The sequence below is a fragment of the Rhinopithecus roxellana genome, chromosome 11, assembly GCF_007565055.1.
Source record: "Rhinopithecus roxellana isolate Shanxi Qingling chromosome 11, ASM756505v1, whole genome shotgun sequence".
Lineage (NCBI taxonomy): Eukaryota > Metazoa > Chordata > Mammalia > Primates > Cercopithecidae > Rhinopithecus > Rhinopithecus roxellana.
The window spans coordinates 126,890,348-126,901,295 of NC_044559.1; positions in this window are offsets into that span (position 1 = coordinate 126,890,348).

Below are 10,948 nucleotides of genomic sequence, written 5' to 3' on the forward strand. Positions count from 1 at the left end.
GGGAGCTCTTTGAGGCCTAGGGTGGTAAAGGTAATATCCCCAGGAAAAAAAAAAATAGAAAGACGCTATCTATGAAACAGCTTCATAATATGTACGTTCATCACACAGAGTTAAATTTTTTTTTTGATTCAACAGTTTAGAAACACTGTTTTTGTACAATCTGTGATGGGACACTGGGGAAATCATTGAATCTTAAGGTGAAAAGGTTAAATCCCCAGTAAATCTTTATTTTGATTCAGCAGGTTGGAAACACTTTTTTTGTGGAATCTCCAAAAGGACATTTAAGAGTCCATTGAGGTTTCTGGGAAATATCACCAGATAAATACGACAAAGAAGCTATATAAGAAACTGCTTTATGATATGTGCATTTATCTCACATAATAGTTAAATTTTTTCTTTGATTCAGCATGTTGGAATCACTCTTTTTGTAGAACCTGTGAAGAGACATTTGGCTATCCTTTGAGGCCTAGGGGGGAAAACGGAATATCTCCAGATAAAAACTAGAAAGAAGCTATCTGTGAAACTAATTTATGGTATGTAGGTTCATATCACATATTGAAACCTTTCTTTTGATTCAGCAGATTGTAAATTTTTTTGGAGAATCTGCAAAGGGACTTTCTGGAGCCCATTGAAGTCTATTTCATAAAACCTAATTTCCCCAGATAAAATCTGCAATTAAGCTATCTGTGAAATGACTTTTTGATTTGTGGATTCATCCCACAGTGGTAAACCTTTTCTTTCATTCAGCGGGTTGGAAACACTTAAAAAAATACACAAAGGGACTTTTGAGTGCTCAAAGTGTTCTACAGGGAAAAACTGAATATCCACACATAAAAACCACAGAGAACCTATCTGTGAAATGACTTTGTGATGTGTGGGTTCATCTCACATAGTAAAAACTTTCTTCTGATTCAGCAGGTTGGAAACACTCACTTTGGAGAATATGCCAAGGGACATTATTAGCCCTTGTAGTCCTATGGGGAAATAAATGTGCCCAGATAAAAAATAGAAAGAAGCTTCCTGTGGAACTGCTTTGTGATGTGTGGATTAATATGACAGAGTTAAACCTTTCTTTTATTCAGCAAGATGGAAACACTCTTTTTGAGATTCTGCAAAGGAAAATTTGGGACCCCATCGAGGCCCATGGTGAAAAACTGACTTTTTCCAGATGGAAACTAGAAAAAAGCTTTCTGATAAACTACTTTGTGATATGTGGATTATCTCACAGATTTAAACCTTTCCTTTGATTCAGCAGGTTGGAAACACTCTTTTTGGAGAATCTCTGATGGAACATTATGGAGCCCATTGAGGCCTGTAAGAAAAAACTGAGTATACCAAGATAAAAGCTAGAAAGAAGGTATCTGTGAAACTGCTTTGTGATGTCTGGATTTATTTCACAAAGTTAAACATTTCTTTTGATTCAACAGTTATAAACACTTTTTTTTAGATTCTATGAAGGGACACTTTGTAGCCCATGGAAGCCTATGGGAAAGAAAACAAATATTCCCATAGAAAAAGTAGAAAGAAGCATTCTGTGAAAATGCTTTTTTGATGTATGGATTCATCCCAGAGACCTCAAACTTTCTTTTGATTCAGCACGTTGGAAACATTCTTTTTGGAGAATCTGCAAAGGGACATTTGGGAGCCCATTGAGGCCTATTGGGAAAAGCAGAATATCCAAAGATACAATGTAGAAAGAAGCTATCTGTGAAACTGCTTTGTGATGCGTGGTTTCATCTCAGAGACTTAAACCTTTCTTTTGATTCACCAGGTTGGAAACATACTTTTTGGAGAATCTGCAAAGGGACATTATGGAGCCCATTAAGGTCTTTGGGAAAAACCAAATATTCCCAGATAAAAAGTAGAAAAAAATCCGTCTCTGAAACTACTTCATTATGCATGGATCCATATCATGGAGTAAAAGCTTACTTTTGTTTCAGCAGGTTGGTATCACTCTATTTGGAGTATCTGTGAAGGGACATTTAAGATCCCATTGATGCCAAAAAAGAAAAATGGAATATCCCGATAAAACTAGAAAAAACTTATCTGTGAAACTGCCTTCTGATGTGTGGGTTCATCTCACAGAGTTAAACCTTTCTTTAGATTCAGCATGTTGGAAAAACTCTTTTTTGGATAATCTGTGAAGGGATATTTGGGAGCCCATTGAGGACTATGTGGAAAATCTGAATATCCCCAAATAAAAACTAGAAATAACTTTCTGTGAAACTGCTTTGTGATGTGAGGATCAACTCACAGAGGTAAACTTTTCTTTTAATTCAGCAGGTTGAGCACACTTATTTTGGAGAGTGGGAAGGGACATTTGGAAGGCCATTGAGGCCTATGGGGAAAAACCAAATATCCCCAGATAAAAACAACAAAGAAACTATCTGTGAAATTGCTTTGTGATATGTGAATTCATCTCATAAATGTAAATCTTGCATTTGATTCAGCAAGCAGTAAACACTTTTTGTAGAATCTATGAAGAGATGTTTTGGAGCCATCATGGCTTATGAGAAAAAACAAATATTTCCAGATAAAAACTAGAAAGAAGCTATCTGTGAAACTGCTTTTTGATGTGTGGATTCATCTTACAGAATCAAACCTTTCTTTTGATTCAACAGATAGAAACACTCTTTTCATAGAATCTACAAAGGGACATTTGGGAGACCGTATACATTAAGGGGAAAACCTAATATTTTCATATCAAAACTAGAAAGAAGCTATCTGTGAAAGTACTTTCCAATGTGTGGATTCATCTCAGAGAGTAAAACATTTCTTTTGATTCATCAGGTTGGAAATACTCTTTCTGGAGCATCTGCAAAGGGACATTTGGGCACTCAAAAAGACCTATGTGGAGAAAATGAATATCCCCAGATAAAAAGTAGAAAGAAGCTCTCTGTGAAACTGATTTCTGATATTAGGATACACATCACAGAGTTTAATTTTTCTTTGATTAAGCAGGTTGAAAATCCTCTGTTTGTAGAATCAACAAAGAGGTACTGGGAGCCCATTCAGGTCTATGGAAAAAACTGAATATCCCCAGAGAAAAACTAAAAAGAATTGATGTGTGAAACTGCTTTGTGAGGTGTGGGTTAATCTCAAAGATTGAAATCTTTCTTTGAATTTAGCAAGTTATAAACACTGTAGTTGGAGAATCTGTGAAGGGACATTTCATAGCCCACTGAGGCCTATGGGAATAAACAAAATATCCCCCGATAAAAACTAGAAAGAAGCTATCTGCAAAACTGCTTTTTGATGTGTGGATTCATCTCACAGAGTTAAACATTTCTTTAAAGAGTGGAAACACTCTTTTTGCAGATTCTGTGAAGGGACACTTGGGAGTCCATGGAGTCCTATGGGGAAAAGACGAAAATTCCCAAATAAAAACTACAAAGTAGCTATCAGTCAAACTGTTTTGGGATGTGTGGATTCATCTCACAAAGGAAAATTTTTCTTTTGATTATTCAGATTATAAACACTCTTTTTGAGAATCTGCAAAGGAACATTTGGGAGCCCATTAAGGACTATGGGGAAAAATCAAATATCCTTACATAAAAACAACAAAGAAGCTATTTGTGAAGCTGCTTTGTAAAACGTGGACTCATCTGAGGAAGACAAAAATTTCTTTTGATTCAACAGTTTGAAAACACTGTTTTTGGAGAATCAGCAAATAAACATTTGGAAGCCCATTGTGGCCTATGGGGAAAAATCGATTATCCCAAGATAAAAACTGGACAGAAGCTATCTGTGACACTGCCTTGTGATATGGGGATTGAAATCACAGAGTTAAACCTTCCTTTTGATTCAGCAGGTTGTAAACATTGTTTTTACAGATTCTGTGAAGGGACATTTAGGAACACACAGAGGCCTAAGGGGAAAAACTGAATATACCCAGATAAAAAACAGAGAGAAGCTATCTATGAAACTGATTTTTGATGTATGGACTCAAACCGAATATTTCAAGATAAAAACTAAATATTTCAAGATAAAAAACAGGAATAAGCAGTCTGTGAAATTGATTTGTAGCGTCTGGATTCATCTCACTAAGTTAAGCCTTCCTTTTGATTCAGCAGGTTGGAAACACTCTTTTTACAGATTTTGTTAAGGGACATTTGGGAGTCCATTGTGGCCTAACAGGAAAAACTGAATATTCCTAGATAAAACTTAGAAAGAACCTATCTGTGAAACTGCTCTGTGTTGTGTGGTTCATCTCCCAGAGTTAAGCATTTGTCTTGATCTTGCAGGATTGAAACTCTCCTTTTGGAGAATCTGCAAAAGGATATTTGGAAGCTGTTTGAGGCCTATGGGGAAAAACAGAATATCCCCAGATTAAAACTAGAAAGACACTATCTGTGAAACTGCTTTGAGATGGGTAAATTCATCACACAGACTTAAATCTTTCCTTTGATTCAGCAGGTTGGAAACACTCTTTTCAAGGAATCTGCAAAGGGACATTCAGGAGCCATTTAAGGCCTGAGAGAAAACCAACCATCCCTAGATAAAAATTAGGAACAAGCTACCTGTGAAACAGCTTTGTGATGTGTGGATTCATCTCAAGAATTAAACATGTCTTTCAATTCAGCAGGTTGGAAACACTCTTTTTGAAGAATCACAAAGGGACATTTGTGAGCCCTTTGAGGTCCATGGGGAAAAAGGAATATTCCCAGATAAAAACTAGAAGGAAGCTATCTGTGATACTGCTTTTTGATGTATGGATTAATCTCACAGAGTTAAACATTTCTTTTGATTCAGCTGGTTGGAAACACTCTTTGTGGAGAATCTGAGAAGGGACTGTTGGGAAACCATTGAGTCCTAGGGGGCAAAACTGAATATCCCCAGATAAAAACTAGAAAGAAGCTATCTGTAAAACTGCTCTTTGATGTGCAGATTCATCTCACACAGTTATAACTTTTTGATTCAGCAGGTTGGAAACACTCTTTTTGGACAATCTGTGAAGGGACATTTTTGAGCCTATTAAGGTGGATAAGAAAAAAACAAATATCCCCAGAAAAAATCTAGAAAGACGCTATCTGTGAAACTTCTTTGTGATTTGTTGATCCATCTTACAGAGTTAAATTACTTTTCTCATTCAGCACGTTGGAAACACTCTTTTTGGAGAATCTTCAATGATATATTGGGAGGCCATTGAGGCCTAAGGGGAAATACAAAATATCCCCAGAAAAACTTTAAAGAAGCTATCTCTGAAACTGCTTTATGATGTGTGAATTCACCTCACAGAATTAAAACTTTCTTTTGATTAAGCATTTTGGAAGCACTTTTTGGAGAATCAGTGAAGGGACATTACTGAGTCCTTTGAGGTCTATGGGGAAAAACCCAATATCTGCAGATAAAAGCTAGAAAGTAGCTATCTGTGAAATTGCTTTGTGATGTGTGGATTCATCTCACAGAATTAAACTTTTCTTTTGATTCAGCAAGTTGAAAACATACTTTTGGGATAATCTACTAAGTGACATTTGGGAGTCCATTGAAACCTATAGGGAAATATTGAATATCTGTAGATAGAAATTAAAAAAACCTGTCTGTGAAACTGCTTTGTGGTGTGTGAATTCATCCCATAGAATTGAAACTTTTTTTAATTTAGCAGGTTAAAAAGACTCTTTTTATAGAAAGGGATATTTAAGAGCCCGTTAGGGCCTACCAGGAAACACTGAATATCCCCAGATCAACACTAGAAAGTAGCAATCCATAAAACTGCATTGCGATTTGTGGATTCACCTCACAGAGTTAAACCTTTCTTTTGATCCAGCAGGTTTGAAACACTCTTTTTATATATTCTGCGAAGTGACATTTTGGAGCTCACTGCAGCCTAAGGGAGAAAATGAAATAATCCCAGATAAAAACTAGAAAGAAGCTATCTGGGAAACTGCTTTGTGATTCGTGAATTCATCTCACAGAGTTAAAATATTGTTTGATTTAGCAGATTTTAAACACTCTTTTTGGAGAATCTGCAAAGAAACCTATGGGAGTCCATTGAGGCCCATGTGGAAAAACCGAGTATCTCAAGATAAAAACTAGAAAGAAGCTATTTGTGCAACTGCTTTGTGATATGTGAATTCATTTCACAGAGTTAAAACTTTCTTTTGTTTCAGGATTTTTGAAACACTTTTTGGAGAATCTGTGAAGGGATATTTGAAAGCCCACTGAGGCCTTTCTTTTTATTCAGCAGGTTGGAAACACTCTTTTTGGAGAATCTGTGAATGGATATTTGGGTGCCAATTGAGGCCTATGGGTAAAGAATGAGTATCCCCAGATAAAAAATAGAAAGAAGCGATTTGTAAGGCTGCTTTATTATGTGTGGATTCATGTCACAAAGTTAAACTTTTTTTTTTTTATTATTCAGCAGGTTGAAAACACTCTTTTTCAAAAATCTGCAAAGGAACATTTGGGAGCCCATTGGTGACAATAGAGAATAATCAAACATTCCCAGATAGCAACTAAAAAGAAGCTACCTGTAAAGCTGATGTGATATGTAAATTCACTTTCCAGAGTTAAACCGTTCTTTTATTCTGGAGGATGAAAATTCCTTTCGTAGAACTGCAATGGGACATTTGGGAGCCCATAGAGACCTCTGGTGGAAAAAACCGAACATCCCCAGATGAAAGCTAGCAGGAAGCTATCTGTGAAACAGCTTTGTGGATTCACCTCACAGACTTAAATCTTTCTTTTGATTCAGCAGATTGTGAAGACTCTTTTCAGAGAATCTGTGAAGGAAGTTTTGGCAGCCCATTCAGGCCTGAGGAAAAAACCAAATATCCCCAGATAAAAATTAGAAACAAGCTACCTGTGAAACAGCTTTGTGATGTGTGGATTCATCTCACAAAATTAAAATTTTCTTTCGATTCAGCAGGTTGGAAACACTGTTTTTTTTTTTTTTTAGAGAATCTGTGAAGGGACAATTGGGAGCCCACTGAGACCTATGGGGAAAACAGAATATCCCCATATAAAAACTAGAAAGAAGCTATCTGTGACACTGCTATGTGATTTTGGATACATCTCACAGAGATAAAACTTTCTTTTTATTCAGCAAGTTGGAAACACTCTTTTTGGAGAATTGGCCAAGGGACATTTTGGAGCCCATTGAGGCTTATGGGGAAAAACCCAACACACCCAAATAAAAACTAGATGGAAGCTATCTGTCAAACTGCTTTTTCATCTATCAATACAACTCAGAAATCGTTCTTCTGATTCAGCAGGTTGGAAAGACCCTTTTGGAGTATTTGTGAATGGACATTTGGGAGCCCATTAATGTCTATGTTAAAAAACCGAATATGCCCAGATAAAAACTAGAAAAAAGCTATCTGTGAAACTTCTTTGTGATGTGTGGATTAATCCCACAGAATTAAACCATTTTTTTATTCACCAGATTGAAAACACTCTTTTTGGAGAATCTGTGAAGGGATATTTTGGGAGTCCATTTTCATCTATGATGAAAACTAAATATCCCTAGTTAGAAACTAGAAAGAAGTTATCTGGAAACTGAAATGAAGTGTGCATTCATCTCACAGAGTTTAACCTTTCCTTTGTTTGAGTAGGTTGGAAACACTCTTTTTGGATAATGTTCTAAGGGACATTTGGGAGCCCTTTGAGGCATATCGGGAAGCACTGAATATCCCTGGAGAGAAACTAGAAAGAAGCTATCCATGAAACTGTTTTGTGAGGTGTGGATTCTTCTCTCAGAGTTAAAACGTTATTTTAATTGAACAGGTTGGAAACACTCTTATTGAAGAATCTACAAAGGGACAATTTGGAGCCCACTGTGGCCTATTGGGAAAAACTAAGGATCCCCAGATGAAAACTCAAAAGAAGCTATGTGTGAAACTGCAATGTGATGTGTGGATTTCTCTCACAGAGTTAAACATTTCTTCTGATTCAGTGGGGTGGAAACACTTTTTTTTGGATAATCTGTGAATGGATATTTGGGAAACCATTGATGCCTAATGGGAAAAACTGAATATCCCCATATAAAAACTAGAAAGAAATGTCTGTGATACTGCTTTCTGATGTGTGGATTCATCTCAGAGAAGTAAAGCTTTCTTTTGATTCAGGAGGTTGGAAACACTCTTTTCAGAGTATTGTGAAGGGATACTTTGCAGCCAATTGTGGCCTAAGGCAAAAAAACTGAATATGTCCAGATAAACACACCAAAGAAGCTATCTGTGAAACTATTTTGTGATGTGTGTATTCTCCTCAGAGAATTAAACCATTCTTTTGATTCAGAAGGTTAGAACAACTTTTTGGAGAATCTGCAAAGGGACATTTGGGAGCCCATTGTGGCCTATGGGGAAAAAAGCCAATATCCCCAGATATAAACTACAAAGAAGCTATCTAAGCTATCTATGAAACTGCCTTGTGATGTGTGCGTTTGTCTCAGAGTGGTAAACCTTTCTGTTGATTCAGCTAGTTGAAAACACTCTTTTCAGAGAATCTCCCTAAAAATATTTCAGAACCCATTGAGGCCTATGGGAAAAATCAAATATCCAAAGATGTAACCTTGAAAGAAGTTAAGTGTGAAACTGATGTGATGTGTGAATTCATCTCACAGAGTTAAATCTTTCTATTGATTCATCATGTTGGAAGCTCTGTTTTGGAAAATCTATGAACTGACAATTGAGGCCTATGGGAAAAAAACAGAGTATCCCCCAATAAAAACTAGAAATAAACTGTCTGTGAAATTGCTTTTTGATGTATGCATTCATCTCACAGTGTTAATCATTTCTTCTGATTCATTCAGGTTCGAAACACATCTTTTTGGAGCATCTATGAAGAAATATTTGGGAGCCATATGAGGCCCATTGGATGATACTGAATATTCCCAGATAAAAACTAGAAAGAAGCTATCTGTGAAACTACTTTGTGATGTGTGGATTCACCTTAGAGAGTTAAACGTTTCTTTTGATCCAGCAGGTTGAAAACACTCTTTTTGGAGAATCTATGAAGGGACATTTGGGAGCACATTGTGGCCTATGTGGAAAAACCAAATATCACCAGGTAAAAACTGGAAAGAAGGTTTCTGTGAAACTGCTTTGTGATGTGTGGATTAATCTCAAAGAGATAAAACTTTCTTTTGATTCAGCAGTTTGGAAACACTCTTTTTGAAGAATCTGAGAATGAACATTTGGGAACCCATTAAGGCCTATTGGGAAAAACAGAATATCCCCAGATAAAAAAGAGAAAGAAGCTATCTGTGAAACTGCTTTTAGATGTGTCAATTTATGTCACAGAGTTAAAACTTTCTTTTGATTCAGCAGGTTGGAAACACGCTTTCTGGAAAATCCGCAAAGAGACACATGGCAGCCCATATGGCCTATAAGAAAAAGCTAAATGTCCTTTGATTAAAAACTGAAAAGAAGTTATATATGACACTCGATTGTGATGTGTGGATTCATCTGACATAGTTAAAAATTTCTTTTGATTCAGTGGATTGAAAATACTCTTCTCGGAATATATATGAAGGGATATTTTGGAACCAATTGAGGCCTCAGGGAAAATGAAGAATATCCCCATAAAAAGAAACTTGAAAGAAGAGATCCATGAAACTCCTTTGTGACATGTGGATTATCACAAGGAGTTAAAGCATTCTTTTGATTCAGCAGGTTGGAAACACTTTTTGGAGAATCTGTGTGGGGACATTTGTGAGCCTACTGGGGCCTAAGGAAAAAAGCTGAATAATTCCCTCAAAAAAAAAAACAAACAAACAAACAAAAAAAAACTAGATAGAAGTTATCTGTGAAACTGCTTTTTTATGGTTGGATTCATCTCAAAGAGTTAAAGCTTTCTTTTGACTCAGCAGTTTGAGAACACTCTTTTTTAGAGAATCTACGAAGGAACATTTGGGAGCCCATTGAAGTGTATAGGGAAAAACGGAATATAGAAACTCCAAAGAAACTATGTGTGAAACTGATGTGAGGTGTGGATTAACCTCACAGAATTAAAAGATACTTTTGATTCAGCAGGTTGAAAACACACTTTTTGGAGAATCAGCAAAGGGATATTTGGGAGCCCATTATGGTCTATGGGAAAAAATAGAATATCCCCAGATGTAAACTAGAAAGAAGCTATCTGTGAAAATTCTTTGTGATGTATGGATTTATCTCACAGAGGTGAAACTTTTTTTATTCAGTGTGTTGGAAAGACTCTTTATGAAGAATCTGTGAGGGACATGTAGGAGGACTTTGAGGCATATGTGGAAAAATTGAACATCCCCAGAAAAACCTAAAAAGAAACTATCTGTGAAACTGCTTTGTGATGTGTGGATTCACTTCACAGAGTTAAACATTTCTTTTGATTCCACAGGTTTGAGACAAGATTTTCTAGAATGTATGTAGTGACATTTCAAAACCCGTTAAGGCCTATAGGGAAAAACTGAATATTCCCAGACAAAAACTAGAAAGAGCCTCTCTGTGAAACTGCTTTATGACGTGTGAATTCATTTCACAGACTTAAAACTTTCTTTTGATTGAGCAGGTTGGAAACACTATTTTTGTAGAATCTCTGCAAAACATTTTGGAGCCCATTGAGGACTATGCAAAAAACGAAATATCCACAGATTAAAAACTGTCAAGAAGCTATCTGTGAGACGGCTTTGTAATGTGTGGATTCCACCCACAGGGCCCATTGAAGCCTATGGGGAAAAACTGAATATCCCCAGATAAGAACTAGAAAGAACTAAGTTAAACCTTTTCATTGATTCACCACGTTTGAAACGCTTTTTCTGGTGAATCTCTGAAGGGATATTTAGGAGTCCATTGAGTCCTTTTGGGAAAAACTGAATATCATCAGATAAAAACTAGAAAAAAATCTATCCGTGAAATTCTTCGTGAGGTGTAAATTTACCTCACAGAGCTAAAATTTTCCTTTGATTCAGTATGTTGGAAACACATTTTTTGGAGACTCTGCAAAGGGACATTAGGTAGCTCATTTGAGCCTA